Raw genomic sequence first — 16,547 nt, forward strand, 5'->3', positions numbered from 1 at the left:
TAAGTTTTGTGAGGAGAGATGATTGTAAAGGCCGAGTTTGGTATGTTATTAAAGAATAGAAAGAGAACGTAAAGAAAAATACAGATTTTTGTTTTTAAAGGGTTAGTTTGAAAGAATAGATTAAAAACTATAAAAATAGGTTTAAAAAGAACACACATGGCAAAAACAGGACATTTCCTAAAGCAGAGCCTGTTTAGTGAGCACATGGTAAAAACTATAAAGGCAGGTTAGAAAAGAAACATATAAAGTATTAAATATAAAGATAGGTTAAGAAAAGAGCATTTCAAACCATTCAATAGAAGAGAAACATGTAGCTGGGTTAAGCACAGGTTAGAGGAGAGAAGAGGGCAGGAAAAGGAAGAGAAATCCCCTTTGCAAAGGGCAGAGATAGCCAGCACGTGGCTGAGTCGGAGAGAGAGCTCTGACCCCTCCAAGGGATTCTGCAGGAAGAGGCAACTTCCCAGGTTCACAGCCCCTCAGGGCTCGGCTACACTCGAAGCTCCCGCGGCAGCGCTTTGAAGTGCGAGTGTGGTTGCGGCGCCAGCGCTGGGAGAGAGCAATCTCAGCACTGCACGTACGCCACCTCCCCGTGGGGATCAGCTCCCAGCGCTGCACATACGCCGCCTCCCCGTGGGGATCAGCTCCCAGCGCTGCACGTACGCCACCTCCCCGTGGGGATCAGCTCCCAGCACTGTGGCACTGTTTACACTGGCGCTTTGCAGCGCTGTAACTTGCTGCGCTCAGGGGGGTGTAGCCAAGGCCTCAGGCTTGTTATCGCCGCCTTCGGATTGGCCCGACCCGATGTGGTTCTACAGCAGTGTCATAGAATTCATTTTCCTGAACCGATCCCAGAGTCCCAAGATTTTTAAACAAGAGCCATCTCCCTCCCCTCCCCTCACTACCCCCCCCTTCAACTACCTTATTCTTATCTAAAGAAACAGACCCCCCAAGCATCTTTCCCGCCATGTAGCCCTTTCCCATAGGGGCTTTAATAAAAGTTAAAATCATAAGCCCTTAGTAACAAACAATTTTTAAAAGTCCCCCCCCCCCGCCCTGTGTTTTAGACTAACCTTGGTCATTTTTCAGTAAGGACAATTTGAAGCAATTTGCTTTTTCGGCAAAGCCCCTGTTAGCAAAACCAGCGTCTGGGAGTCAGTGGATCAGAGAGAAGAAGGCTGCTTCTTCCCTGACTTTTTAACAACTACAAGTGAAAGTTTTGTAAAGGAACACACACTTGGACAGACAAGCCTATCTGAAGACAGAGTCCTTTATTTAACATTTTTACATGCGTGTTTCAATTTAAAAAAATGAGCCTGAAGCAACACCCCAGAGTGAAACCCCAGAACCTTAGTAACAGCTGGTTTCTAACCCCTTACTCTGTAATCCAGTGGATCGGAGAGAAGTTTATTTTCCTCCCCACTTTTAACAAATCCATGGGACAGTTGCCAGTTCTATTAAGCTTTCATTTTCTTAGCACTTCAATCTAGAAGTAGGAATTTTTCTGTTGCATTAGCAGAATGTCTTTGTTTTTAAATGTTTGCAACCCGGGTGCTCAGACACAGGCCCAAGCTCCTGTGTTTGTTTTGGGTCCATAGATTTTATTGAAATAACAAAGCACAGGCTGGAGCTGTGGCTTTCTCTCCATTTTAAAAACAGATCAGACTAATTAGGGTAGCCAGTGATCCATGCAGGGGGGGACTGGCTGAGTCCTCCAGGACACAGAGATCAGGAGGAAGGGGGCTTGAGGAGCCTGTTCCATGGGGACAGACAGGGCATCTCAGGGACACAGTGTGAGCGGCACAAGACCATGAATCCGGAAGAACGGGCAGATCCTCTCCCCGGCGAAAGAGGCTGTCGGGAAAGTGGCGATCGCCTTCCCGCGACCGGCATCGAAAAACGCCACCTGCCCCCCTTCATAGTCCAGATACACCCGGATCCTGCGGGGTGCCAAGGTCCTGCGGGGTCTCCGGCTCGGGGACAAGGGGATGCGCTGCACAGGGGACGTGTGAGCCCAGTACGTTTCCCTTCCGCAGCCCAGATCCCCTCCTCAGGGGTAAAGTCGATCTCTGCCTTCCTCCTCACAGACTCTCTGGCCACCCCCACAACACAGACTCCCCTCCCCATCTCCACCTGCCCCCCAAACTCCACCTCCCAGTAGTGTCGGCCCGAGGTGAATCCCTCACAGCCCAGCACACAGGGCCAACTGTCAAATCTCTCAGGGTTGTCGGGCAGGTGCTGCCGTGTGACTTCCCAGCTCACACTTTTCCGATCCGCAGACAGGATGAGTTGGGGATGGGCCGTGTCTGGATCCAGAGTCACGTTCGCTGCAGAGAGAGAATCAGAGCGTGAGGGGCAGAGCTCAGCCCTGGGGCAGGGTCTGATCGTGTCAGTGACAGAACCTGCCCCAGCTGGGGAGTGAACCAGGCAACCTCCCCCCTCCCGGATTTACCCAGCTCTGCACGGGGAGCAGTTCACCCTCCCAGCACTCACCCTCTCTGCTCAGAACCCACCAGCAATACAGCCCCCCCAGCCCATCAACCCCCCTGCTCACTTCAGGCCTCCTGCAGCCCCCAGGCCATAATAAAGCCTCCCAGCCTCACCTCTGCTCCTCCTAGGGCTCTTCACCCTGCCTAGGCCTGGGGGCTACAGTGGGGGCCCCTCTCCCACTTCCCAGGCTGGCACAGGAGCAGCTGCACTGGGGTGGTGACAGCGGGAGCCCCAGCCAGGCCCAGGGCAGTTGACAGGATTTCTAAGTAAAATTAATCCCCAGTTTTTTTAAGCCACAGCTCTATGGTGAGATCATGAGTGAGGCTTAATTTTACTCAGAAATCACCTCTCTCCTGGTTCATTCATGAGAGTTGGCCTGTCTGCGAACAGGTGATGTCTACCGAACCCCTTCTGACATTTTTAACATTTTTTTCTTTTGACTTATAAAGTAGAGAGAAAACAGAAATGTCTATTTTTGTATGTTGGATTTTCCCATTCTTCATTGTACCACTTGTGCATTTGCTAATAATAATAATATGGCCAGGGGATGTGATGTATGCGCATAAAGAGTGAGGTGAGGTGTTCCTCTCTGACTTTCCAAAAGGCTCATTTTTAAACTCTTAGATCTCTGCGGAGATACACTGCTCGCCCCCTCTACCGCACCCCAGCCCATCTGGTTACCCCAACTGCTAGTTACAAATTCTAAATTCAAAGAGAGAAAAGAATCAACTTTTCTGTTTTTAGGAAAGATCTGGGCAGCCACCAGGAATATGTTGCTCAGCTCCTGTCAAATGCAAAATTGAAACAAAACCTGAACTGCCAATGAGCCCCCATAATTCATAGGAAAGTTTTCACTCCCCCTTTGATACGAGAAATTTACCTTTGTCCAACCGCTGTCTGGACGAGAGTGAGTCTAGAGGAAGAAAATGGGGGAAAAAGACGAAATGTCAGGTTGTCGTGTTTAGGGATATATTCACATTGTTAATGTTCTAACACAAAAGCAAAATGAACAGAAAACAAACTTTATGAAGTTCTAGTGAAGGAGGTTAAGTGCAATTCAGACCAGTACAAACCATTCCACACCTCACTAAAAAATAACCCCAAACATTAAAAACTAAGGACACGACCTAAGGTGACATGACAGACCCAGAGATGTTTTACCAGCAATTCAACACCTCTGGCAGGCCCATGACAGCTGACGTGGGGTCGCAGGGCTCAGGCACTGGGGCTGTTTCATTGTGGGGTAGATGCTGGGGCTTGGGCAGAGGCCTGGGCTGTGGGATGCTGTGACGGGAGAGGGTCGCAGAGCCTAGACTCCAGCCCGAGCCCAAACCTCCTGAGCCGGAGTCAGCGGACACGGGCCAGCCACAGGTGTTTAATTGCTGTGTAGACAAACCCTCTGAAACCAACACATCATTCACAGACAGTCCAACACACAGACACGTTTTCACTGATTAGCATTCAATCACCTTTAAATCTGCCCCTGAAACATTAGTACTTAGTAAAACTGACTCATCCTTACTGACAGCCCTGGGGGGTCTCATTCTCTCCAGCTCCGGAGGATAAAAGGTGGAGAATCTCTAAAGCAGGGGTGGGGAACTTATGGACCACGGGCCAAATCTGTCCTGTTGCTAAATTTCATCTGGTCCACAGCACCACTCCCCTCCCCACTGTGGGGATGGAGCCACAAGTGTCGATTCACCCTGCTGTGTGTGTGGACGGGGGGGAGGGAGCCCCGAGCCTCCACGCCCCGTCTCTGTCCCTCTGCGGATGAGTGGCCTGCGACTTATTTTTTTGTCAATGGCCCATGATAGAAAAAGGTTCCCCAGCCCTGCTCTGAAGCAAGAGAGGGACTGTGGTGACACAGGAGGCCTTGCAGACAAAAAATCCAAACAAACATACCCCAGAAACAGTGAATTCAGCAGGAAGCTCACGCTCAGGTTAATGTTCACAGCTGCTAAGAAAGGAAACCCCCAGGGAGTCCGAATGCAGGCCCCTAACCCAGTGTGTGTGGGCCGTACTGAGAGCTGGGTAGGGAATTCATAGCTTCCAAATGATTAGCTGATGATCTCCATCCACAATCATTGTCCCCAAGAGATTTCCCCAGCTCTGTCAGTTATCAGTGTAACATAGGTGAGAAAATCCCCCAGGTGACTGTTTATTACCTTTGAATTTCTTCACTATGGTCTCCAGAGATGCGTTTCTTTGAGAAGATTCCCAGAGTCTCCATTTCAGTTCAGAAGAAAAGGCCACTGGGTTCTGAAACTTCTCCCTCCCGCATCTGAAGAACAACCCAGTGTTACTCGCTGTGGAGTTCGGTCATGTTTGTATTTTACTAACATGTATTTTATTCTAGTGAATACGCTCTCTCCCTTTGTACCTGCTTCAGACGCAAGTGATGGGGAAAGGGGCGGAGAGAAGCGAGCCGGAGGAGGGGTCTCGGGGGAAGAGGCGGAGCAGGGGTGGGGCCATTGTCTGGGCACCAGTGGCCCCCCCCCACTTCTGGGGAGCTTCAAATGTTACTGCCTGTTGATGTCTTTAAATCTAGACTGACCGGCTTTCTGGAAGGTGCTTTCCGGGGCTGGAGCACCCACGGAAAAAGAAATGGTCAGTCCACTAGCTCCGGGGTTCTCAGCTTACAAGGCCAGTGTGTGTCCACCCCGCACTGGGGGACGGCAAACGACTGAATGAACCGGCACTGCCCAGGGAGCCAGGAGCAGTGGGAGTCGGTGCAGTTCTGGGGGGCAGGGCTGGAGCTGGGGGAACTGGCTGGCGCCTTCTATTGCTGGTTCGTCAATGGCTGGGGGATGAGCCATGTAACACGGCTGGGCGGGTCCCTGCCCGTAGGTGTCTGTGTCAGCGCAGGGCCTGTCAGGCCTGTAGCTCGACATCAGCATCACGGGGCGAGAGGCAGCCCAGGCTGGGGATCTGGAGGGCTCAGCAGTGCCACAGTCCAGGCTGCACCCCGGGACCCCGTCGCACTGATGTAAATCTCCCTTGTGGCAAATTAAACCGATTCCTCCTTGTTCTGCCCTCAGGGGACGTGAAGAACAACTGGTCACCGCTCTCTGCAGAACAGCCTCAGACATAGTTCCCCACCCAGCCCCGGCTGGAGCGGCATTGCCTGGGCAGTGGGGCCAGCGAGACTCTGCCCCCCAGCAGGGGAACCATTCAGTGACCTGGCTGGGGGCTGAGTCACGCAGAGGAAGCTGCAGCTCCTGGGGGGAGAGATGAGGCTGCAGAGAGAGAGAGACAACAGGGGAGAGACGCCAGGGGAGGGGTTGGCCCTGGAAGAGCTAATCCCCAGAGCAGCCAGGAGGGGGCAGCACCTGCGGTGAATACAGCAACCTGGGACAGCATCCCACAGTGACATCTGCCTTTTTCACAAGAGCATCACCCTGCCGCCTCCTTCACTGTGTGACCCACTGCAACCCCCAGAGCTTTTCCCGCAGTCCTGCTGCCTCCCCAGCGATTCCCCATTTCCTAGTTGTAGGTTTGATTTTTCCTCCCAATGTGCAGCACTTTGTCTCCATTGAATGTTCCCTTCAATTGATTTTAATCCTTCCTCCCTCCGCCCTGTGTCTCTTGTGTCTATTTAGACTGTAACCTCCCTGGGGCAGGGACTGTCTCTGTCTGTGTCTGTGCAGCACCCGGCACTTTGGGCCCTGGTTTTGCCTTGAGCCTCCAGGCGCTGCCATAGCGCTACTGATAACAGCACGTTATAAACTCCTCAGAGCAGGGAACGTCTCTTCCATCGTATCTCCTGCCACGCCCAGCACACGGCTAGAGCTCACTGCACAATTAGAAACAATTAATAAACAGCTCATTGAACAGTCATCAGATGGCCCTGACTTTCCATCCCTACCGACCTGGGTGGGGTTTGGAGTCTATGACCTAGAAATGAGAGACCCATTCTCCATTCCCGATCTCCTGAGGTCTCCATTCCACCAGCCACTGCAAATAACACCCCTGTCTGCAGCTCAATCACTCTTTTCTCAGGCTGCTCTATTCTGGAGTCTGGTCACAATGACAACAGCCCCGAGATTAGATGTAACGGAGGGACATTGGGAACCAGCCCCACACTCTGCACTGCTGGGCCGTGGGGAGCCAGGTCTCATGTCCAAAATCCCTTCCCTGCCCTCGGAAGTGAAAGGGAGAGTGAGAAGGAGCCACCTACCTGCTCAAGGTGCCTTTGATGTCCTAGAGGGGAGAGAGAAAAGAAAATTCAGTCCCAGCTCTCACACTAAGGATCCCTCCTGCTCTGGAGGTTGTCTTCACAGTTTGAGGTTCAAAGACAAATTATTTGTTATTTATTAATGCCAAAAAAAACATTAAATGTGTTGTCTTTGCTCTTTCAGAGAAGTGCTCTGACTGCAGGAGCTGGGCCCAGGAAGTTTGTATACGGAGGCACACGGGCTCTTTGTTTAGTGACATTTGGATAACCACCCGGCACATGGAATCAGAGGGCTCAGTCTTGCGATGTGCTGAACAAGGATCTTCCTAACACTCACAGGTGTGGGGAAGATCCCCTCCTGCAGACTCCAGTGGGTCCAGAGACAGGAATGTGCCCATGCTGTGCTGCCTCCATGCTATAAACTCTGTCCCCACTTAGCATTCTGAAGGCCCGTCCTGTGGACTTCTTGACATGCACAGGAAGGTGGGGCTGGGTGAGAACAATGGGTGTGGGGTACAGAATAACACAGGGCCAATCACTATCCTAGACACCAGGTTCAAAGCAGGAAACCTGAGGAGTGAAGACACCTGCCCACAGCAGATACTGGTCGCAACAGAGAATCTGACCCTAGATATCAGCTAGAGATGTCCAGGATGCTACATTTTATTTCTTGCCTTTTTTTCTTTTTTTGCTAGTGTACGCAGAGTCAGGATGAGCTCTACCCTGACATCTGGTGGTGAATTGTGGTGAGTGTGGAAAAGAACTTCAGGGGCTGATCTCGTTTGCATAGGCACACCCACCCCGCCTAGCATGAGCCCACGGCAGCCCAAATGGTCACTTTGGCTGCTGTGGGATCCCCAGTTTCGCTGTTATTGGGGCAAGAAGAATAAAGTGTTGTTACCCTGATTATGTGAATCAAGGACAGTGGAACTGTTTTATGAGAGAGGGACTCGCCATCAACTAAGTAGCACTCGCTAGACAAGGGACCTGGGTTCCAAAACCCAGTGAATGGAGAGAGAGGTAGGGGATAGATATGAGAGTGAATTGAGAGAGAGGTAGGGGATAGATATGTGTACCTGGTAGTAGGGGCCCTGTTTGAGGCTCATTCTCCCTGCACTGTGGAATATCAGACCTAGTTTTAATTCTATTAGGAGTCTAGTTACAGGCTGCTGAGCTGAATTCACTTTGGGCTACTGGTGCACCAGCACTGGGGCTCCCCTACTACCAGCTGAAATAATTAAAGAACTAAAATTACTAAGAGCTGAAATTGCTGGGGGCTGGGGTGGTGGGGGCTGAAGATATATTACTGAGCAGCTGGCGGAGCAGATCCTGTTTGTGGGAGAACTGGAGCAGCTCGTGGGATGGCTGGTGGAGCAGAGCAGCTGGCAGAGCAGCTCACGGTGAAGGCTGCAGCAGAACCCTATGGAGAGGCAGGTCAGTCTCGGACCACATAAGGTTTCCCTTAACAACCTTGCACTGCACCCCCCACCCTCCCATTTCCACGCAGGCTGGGAGGTAAAACTCCGCAGATAAACTTTTGAACTCTGGGGCTGCACTGACCAGGGACAGAGACTTCTGGGTTGTTGAACTTTTGGGACTTTGCGGGATTTTTTGGGTTGCTGAATGTAAGACCCGGAGGGGAAAAGGACACTGCCAAACTTACTTGGGGGTGGGTCTTTTGCTCATGGTTTGTGTTATAATCCTGTTTGTGGTGTTTCCCCAACATAATGCCGCATTGTTTCCCTCCTTTATTAAAAGGATTTTGCTACACTCAGACTCCGTGTTTGCGAGAGGGGAAGTGTTGCCTCTTAGAGCTGCCCCGGGAGTGGTATGTAATTGTCTCAGGTCACCAGGTGGGGGCTCGAGCTGGTTTTGCATTGTGTTATTGAAACAGAACCCTAGATACTGAACCCGGCCCTTGTTGCTGCCAACTCAGACAGGCAGAAGGGTTACGCTAGTTAGAGGCATTTTTTGAAAAATAAAATCATCAGAAGGCTTTTGGAATTCTAATGACTATTTACACTTTCAGGCTGCCATAAGTAACGAACAGCTTCCCTGTCTAACTTCAGTTCTGGCTGAGAAAATCACCACAGCCTCAGACCCCATGTATCAATTTTAAAGCCAATATTTTCCCTTTTTCTGATATGTACGAAAAGTGGCAAAATCTGGCTTTAAATGGAATCTTAGCTTCGATCTTAGCTATTTCCATAATTAAAGACTGGTTCCATCTTTAACCTTTTGGCATTAGCATTTGGAACACAGGAAATGCCAGACTGGCTCAGACCGGACGTCCATCTAATCACTATTCTGTCTCCAAAGGTGGACAGTGCCAGATACTTCAGAGGAAGGTGTCAGATAATCTGCCTCCCACATTCTCATCCTTGTCTCTAACAGTTAGTGACTGGCTGAAGCTATGAAGCATGAGGTTTAAGATCACTCTGTGTATTTCTTGTTTTTGAGTTTTGCTAAATGCTTGGTCTCAACAACAACAACAAATTACGTGATTTGTGAAAAAGCGTTCTTTGCATCAGTTTTGATTTCTTCACCTTCTAATTTTATTGAATTTCCCTTTGTTCCTGCATTATGAGACAGTCAGAACAGAGTTTGGAGTTGGCCATTTTTGGAGGAGTTTTCTCCCAGTAGAATTCAAAAGAAGAATTTCTTTTCATTTAGGGCTCGATCCAATGGCCTTTTATCAAGCCCTTAAGGAAAAATAATGTATATTGTAGCTGTCATAAACAGATGGTAAAGGGTTAATGTCTCTTTTACCTGTAAAGGGTTAACAAGCTTAGTAAACCTGCTAACACCTGACCAGAGGACCAATCAGGAGAAAAAATACTTTCAAATCTCGGTGGAGGGAAGTCTTTGTTTGTGCTGTTTGTTTTGTCTGTTGCTCTCTCTAGGGATTAAGAGGAGCCAGATGTGCAACCAAATTTTTCCAATCTTTCTGAAACAGTCTCTTATATGTTCAAAATAGTAAGTACTAGTTAGAAAGGCGGATTAGTCTTTTGTTTGTTTTCTTTATTTGCAAATGTGTCTTTTGCTGGAAGGATATTTTACCTTTGGTTGCTGTAACTTATATTTTGGCTAGGGGGAAGGGAGTCCCTCTAGTCTATACAAGCTGGAAACCCTGTAAACATTTTCCATCCTGGTTTTACAGAGATAATTTTTACTTTTTCTTTCTTTTATTAAAGCTTTCTTTTTAAGAATCTGATTGACTTTTCCCCTTGTTTTAAGCCCCAAGGGGACTGGGTCTAAACTCACCAGGGATCGGTGCGGGGAGAAAGAGGAGGGGGAGGGTGAATTCCCCTTTGTGTTTAGATTCAAGGAGTTTGGGATCTTTATTCACCAGGGAATTGGTGAAGCCTCTCCAGGCGCCCCAGGGAGGGAAAGTCTGGGAGGTGGAAGGAGGGGGATAGTCAGTTCCTCCTTGTTTTAAGACCCAAGGGGTTGGGTCTTGGGGTCCCCAGGGAAGGTTTGGGGGGACTGGAAAGTGTACCAAAACACTATATTCTTGGTTGGTGGCAGGGCTATCAGATCTAAGCTGGTAATTAAGCTTAGAGGGGTTCATGCAGGTACCCCACTTTTTGGACGCTAAAGTTCAAAGTGGGGATAATACCTTGACAGTAGCAATACTGTATGTTCTGACCATTCACTCCTACACTCAAAAGTGAAGGGTCAGGAGACTTTCTGCCCTGAGAGAGGTTCTGGGGTGTTTCTAACACCGTCTCACCTGCAGGAATTCCCTCGCTGGCTGCTGGCACTTCTGCTCCATCTCACTGATCAGGGAACTGAAAGAGGAGAGTTCCTCAGATAATTTGGCAACATATTCAGCCCCCGTCTTTTCAATTTCCTGATTCAGCTCTTCCAACTGGGCCAGCAGGAGTCGCTCTTGTTCCTCCAAAAACTGGTGCAGTTGCTGAAATTCACACACAATCTTCTGCTTCTCAGTTTGTAGCTGTTTCTGAAATGATGAGATATGAACAGGAAAATCACAGGTCAAGGACAAGACTACGGAGTGAGCCATGGGACATTTTATGCACGTGGCAGCATGTCATTGCAACGCCACAGAATCTAACTTCTGATATTTTATGGAGAACAAACTCTGTGCTCAGTAGACAGAAGATTTTCCAATAGATTTTCAAGAGTCCTAACTGGTGTTTAGAATATGAATTTTTCTTGCATGATGTGGATAATCTGTGATCAGTGGCTTCTAGAAAACCAGATCCTTCTAGTAACAGGAAGCACAGCAGGTGTGGGATTCAAAACTGACTGGCAAGGATTATTTTAGTAGAAGAAACAGCAGAACCCAAAGTAAGAAGCTCTAGACTTAAACTGGGGAACACAAGCTGTCCACAAAATACATAGAGACATAAAGGGCCTTTTAAAAAAAAGTACTACAATTTAAGCTCCATCATTTGCTGCCATGAGTTCTGAAAACAGTTTTCGATACATAAAATTTGATCACCATAAATCTTGGATTTTAAGCCACACAGGGACCTTGAGCACAAATTGGGCTGCTGGGAAGACCCCTTTTTGCACATGTAAATCGGAGTTTGCAGGTTGCTTAGGACTGAGTGCATGTGAACTGGACAGAAGCCCACCAATTCATGCTGTTTCTGGAGCACTCTCTGGCCCCGGATACCCTGGGAGCCAGGAAATCAGACCAGATCTATACCCAGATCTTCTCCATGGCAATGTCTGGCAGCGATACCATTCAGGGCCTGTTCCAAAGCTCGCTGAACTGACCCGGAGTCTTTCCAATGACGTCCTTGTGCTTTGTCTTAGGCACTAAGTGACCGGCCTCCTCTGGGGCAGCAGATTCCCAGAGCAGCTGCACTGATTGGCCAGCTGCGGTTCTCTCTGTTCAAAGTGCAGCTGGCCAAAAAACTGGAGGGTGGGGGAATTTGCAAAAATAATTGAAATTTCAACGTTGTTTCCATTTCTCAGTTTTCAGAATGGAACTTCTTTTGATTTGTTTGAAAAATATGTTGAAATAACTTTTGAAAAATGTCACATTTTTCTTTTTTCCTTTTTCTCCAAATGGAACAAAAGAGGGTTCATTTCCCCCCATTTTTCTTTTTAGTACGTCCTCTCTGTACCTCTTCAAAAGAGCTCCCAGTTCTGAAAAAGTGGCAAAAAGAAAAAGGAAAAACTAAGGGGAAAAAACCTGGAAATTATTCACTTTAGAGCGCTCAGGAGAAAAAAGGGCTAAAAGAGAAAGAAAGAGATAAAAAACAAACATGAAAGTTTTAAAATTTTTCAGCTTTTTTAAAGCAAAATGAAAATTTCAGTTTGAAATGACACAAAAATGTTTGTTTCATTTTGAAATTTCCTGGCAACAATTGAAAAATTTGTTGCAAGTGACTTTTTCCCATGAAAAAAAATTGTTTTCTACTAAACCCCTTTTATCTGCTGGAAGCTTTTTTTGCTTGAAACTTTTCAACCAGCTTTAGTTGAAAGACTAAAGGAGAAACTACTGTTAAGTAAACAAATTACACTCGAATTAGCAGCGAAAGTATTTGGATGATTAAAACTCTTTTAATGCTGCATTTTCCTGCTGACTCTCAATTAAAGCAGAACAGTTTTTCTTTACAATGAGAAGAAAGAAGTGATCATCTTTCACGGGTGAGAACGTGTTACTCACTATTCCTCTGATGACTCTCAGACTAAGCTGTGGATTGATAATGTCCCTGTGCACATCTGCATCTGAGTAATAACGGCACCTACCAGCAGTTCGTGGCTTTTATCTTCCCCACTCAGTTTAAATGACAGAATCTCATCTCTCTCTTTCTTCAAACTCTCCAAACGGCTCCGAATTTGGTCCTAAGAAATGAAAAACTGGTTTAGTTTTGGTTGTTTTTGGAGGATTTCCCCCCCAATTATTTACATTTGCAAGAATATCAAATACATAATAAAATGGTGAGTGCTCTAACCCCATGACTATACAGCCAGTCTCATGCTTGTGGCCTCTCTCTCTCTCTGGCCCAGATGACTCTTTATCCCCAGTGCAATAGCTTCTCCAGGGGAGATGGAGGGAGCCCCACATCACCACAGCCCATGGGTAGGGCACTCCCGGAGAGATGGCAGATCCCTGTACCCAATCTCTTCTCATCAGGTGGAGGAGGGACTTGACTCAGTGTTTCCTACTTCCCAGGTGGGCACCCTAACCCCTGGGCTAAGAGTCAGGAGGGAGGCTGCCTCTGTGTGTACCAGCTTCTGGGGCCTGATCTGGCAGGTGTGTTCAGAGGCCACCTACCAGGTTGGGCCCCACCCTCTACCTAGGCAGCCGAACGCCTGTCTTCCTCCAGACTGTGAATCGCTCTAGGGCTTAGGTGGGATATCGGCGTCTGGATGCCTAGCGGGAGGCAGCACTGCAGGGTGCGTGTCTAGAAATATAGGGATGGTGTAAAAGCTGGAACGAGCCAGAAAGGCCCAGACCAACATTTTAGTCAATACAATTGTCACAAAAACCATCAGGTGCTTTTACAGACAGTTAAGAACAATATTTTAGTGATGAGAACAGACTCGTAACACATTGTGCTCCTGGGGGAATTCAGTGCCGCTGCGCAATGCAGGATTTTGCAGAAATTAATGTTGGGCACCAAAAATTTCCTTTTCCCCCCAGAAATGGGCTGCCGAGACGTTGGCCACCACTAGGGGCTGCTGGACTTGGCAGAGCCCAGATCTCAAACAGAGACAATCCCAGGGGGAGGGAACGGGAGTGTCCCCAGCAGCTGCTGTGGTTGCCAGCCTGCCCCGAGGGCAGGAAGGGGGCAGTAGCGAGCAGGAAACTCCGGGACCCAGCATGAGGCTGTTTCTCCTTCTGGGTCCCTGGGCTCTGGAGAGGTCGGGTCTGTGAGTGTTTGCGCTGCGCCGGGGGGGTGGCCTCGCAGCTGGGCTCTGGGGCAGGCAAGGGGAGGGGGTTGTGAATGTCTGGCTCCCCTGGCTGGGCTCTGGGGGAGACGGGCTGTGAGTGTCTGGCCCCCCGGCTGGGCTCTGGCAGGGAGAAGGCAGAGAAGCAGGAACTGGGCTGTTGTCGGGGTTTCTTTAACTCTCTACCCCTGGGGGAAATTGTGTGTGTGTCTGTATTGTTACAGACAGACTTGCTGACAGGTATTTTGAAATAAATTACCAAAATAATTGAAACTGGTGCGATTGTTTAGTGTTATTTTAACAAATAAAATTTGCAGAATTTTAAATGTTTTGGTGCAGAATTCCCCCAGGAGTAACATTGTCACTAACGCATTTTGGCTCAGAACCATATTTTAAACACCAATAAATAAATAAATAAATGAATAAAATAATAAATAAAACCTAAAAGACCTTGGGGACAATATTTTACCACTGAGAACTGATTCCTAGCACGCTGCCATTAACCCGTTCCAGCCCAGAGCCAGTTTTTAACCACAAGAAGGACCTGGACACATGGTTCCGAAGTGGCCCAGAGGATGAGATGTGTAACCAGAGCACATTGCCTTGTGGACAATATTGTACCACTGAGAACGGATTAACAGCTGACTGTCCTTAACCCATTCCAGCCCAGAGCCAGTTTCAAACCAAGGAGGAGCCTGAACGGTCGGTTCTGAAGTGGCTCGGGGGACCGAAGTTTTGCATACAGGTGAGACTGATATAAGGCTAATGAGAAACTTGTCTGAACCAACCTTTAAGTCAGGTTTTCGGGGGATAATTTGCTTATTAAACCCACCCAGAACATTTGGTTCCACAGTGGTACAGGAAACCATCGGCCAAACCGGCCTTTCACTGCCGCCTCTGTGCAATGAAGGATAAATTATTAATAAAACCCTCTGTTCCGAAGTGAAGGGGGGGGGGGTGAGTTGTTTGTCTCCTGCTGCCTGGCTCTGGGTAAAAAGTCTGATTCTGTCTTGCTCCCTTTTGCTTTGCAGCTGATTTGCTGCCTCTCTCTGTGTACGCTCAAAGCTTACCCAGCACAACACATGCGCACAAGATGTTCTGTCATCTCTAGCAGAATCTGTGTCCCAGGTCGGCAGCGGTTCCACTGTGACAGCACTGGGCTGTAGGTTGTACATTTCCGCCCCTGGGCAATTCAGAGCTGACTTTTCTGGGTCCTGATTGGTGTTAAAAATGGTTTGGGGCGGGAACAGGTTAATACCAGTGTGTTACACGTCTGTTCTCATTGCTAAAGTCTTGTTCGTAAGGGGGTCGAACCGTATCCGCTGGGTTTTGCCATCATTTTATTTTATTAAAATGCTGTTCCTGGCCATTGTAGTTTTACCCTCCTGTGATTTCTTACCTTGTAATGCTCAGCAGCCTCCTCTATGGGCATCGCGGGGTGTTCTCTGTGATCTCCGGACAGGTGGCAAACCACACAAATGGGTGTTTGATCCTCTTGGCAGAAGACGTCTAAAGCCCTCTGGTGTTTGTCACACACTGAGCCAACTTCTGGCGCTTTCGCTGGCTCCAGTGTCAGCATCCTGGCAGCTTCTACAACAGGGTTACCATATTTCAACAGTCAAAAAAGAGGACGGGGAGCCCCGTCCCCAGCCACTCCCTCCTACTTCCCGCCTCCTGACTGCCCCCCTCAGAACCCCCAGCCCCCCACTCCCTGTCCCCTGACTGCCCCCTTCTGGGACCCCTGCCCCCAACTGCCCCCCAGAACCCCACCCCCACCTAAGCCCCCCCTGCTCCTTGTCCCCTGACTGCCCCCTTCTGGGACCCCTGCCCCCAACTGCCCCCCAGAACCCCACCCCCTACCTAAGCCTCCCTGCTCCATGTCTTCTGACTGCCCTGTCCTGAGACCCCCCCACACACCCTAACTGGCCCCCTAGGATCCTACCCCCTACCTAAGCCCCCCCTGCTCCCTGTCGCGTGACTGCCCCCTTCTGGGACCCCTGTCCCCTACTGCCCCCCAGAACCCCACCCCCACCTAAGCCCCCCCTGCTCCTTGTCCCCTGACTGCCCCCTTCTGGGACCCCTGCCCCCAACTGCCCCCCAGAACCCCACCCCCTATCTAAGCCTCCCTGCCCCATGTCTCCTGACTGCCCCATCCTGAGACCCCCCCACACCCTAACTGGCCCCCTAGGATCCTACCCCCTACCTGTCCCCTGACTGCCCCAACCCTTATCCACACCCCCGCCCCCTAACAGACCCCTGGGACTCCCAGACCTATCCAACCACTCCTTGCCCCCTAACAGATCCCCCCCAACCCATGCAACCCCCCCCCGCTCCCTGTCCCTTGCCTGCCCTGACCCCTCTCAACCCCCCACCCCCTGACGGACCCCCAGGACTCCCACGCCCCATCCAACGCCCCCGTTCACTGTCCCTTGACTGCCCCGCCCCCTGACAGCCCCCCCAGAACCCCCAACTCATCCAACCCCCCCTTAGGATGACCAGACAGCAAATGTGAAAAACCGGGCTGTGGGGGGGGGGAGGGGTAATAGGAGGCTATATAAGATAAAGACCCAAATATCGGGACATTTGGTCACGCTCCCCCCCCCGCTCCCTGACCCCTGATTGCCCCCTCCAGAACCCCCCTGCTCCTTCTCCACCCCCCGGCCCCTCACCCTGCCGCCCAGAGCAGCGTGTCAGGCGGAGCAGCAGAGGAGGAGGAGAAGAGGGAAGGGAGGGGAGGGGCTCGAGAGCTGAGGCTGCAGGGAGGGAGGAGAAGGAGGAGAGGGGTGGGGGGAGACAGAGTCGGGGGGGGGGGGGAAGGGAGGGGAGGGGAGGGATCCAGAGCTGCCAGAGGCTGCTGATCTGAAGCTGCAGGGGAGGGGGAAGCGGGGGGGGAGGGAGCCTCTGGCTGCCGCAGCCCCATGTGAGCGGCTCAATCCGTCCGGCTCTGCGGGGGGGAATCCCGGACACTTTTAGATATTTACAAATTCGCTACCCCCCACACATGCTATTT

The 16,547-nt window shown here is 50.0% G+C and overlaps 1 pseudogene; it reads right to left on the reverse strand.

The window, feature by feature from the left end:
* Positions 1 to 1,441: 1,441 nt before the first annotated feature.
* LOC123345584 lies at positions 1,442 to 16,246 on the reverse strand (annotated as a pseudogene).
* Between the last annotated feature and the right edge of the window lie 301 nt (positions 16,247 to 16,547).

This window comes from Mauremys mutica, chromosome 12, assembly GCF_020497125.1.
Source record: "Mauremys mutica isolate MM-2020 ecotype Southern chromosome 12, ASM2049712v1, whole genome shotgun sequence".
NCBI classification, from domain to species: Eukaryota; Metazoa; Chordata; order Testudines; family Geoemydidae; genus Mauremys; species Mauremys mutica.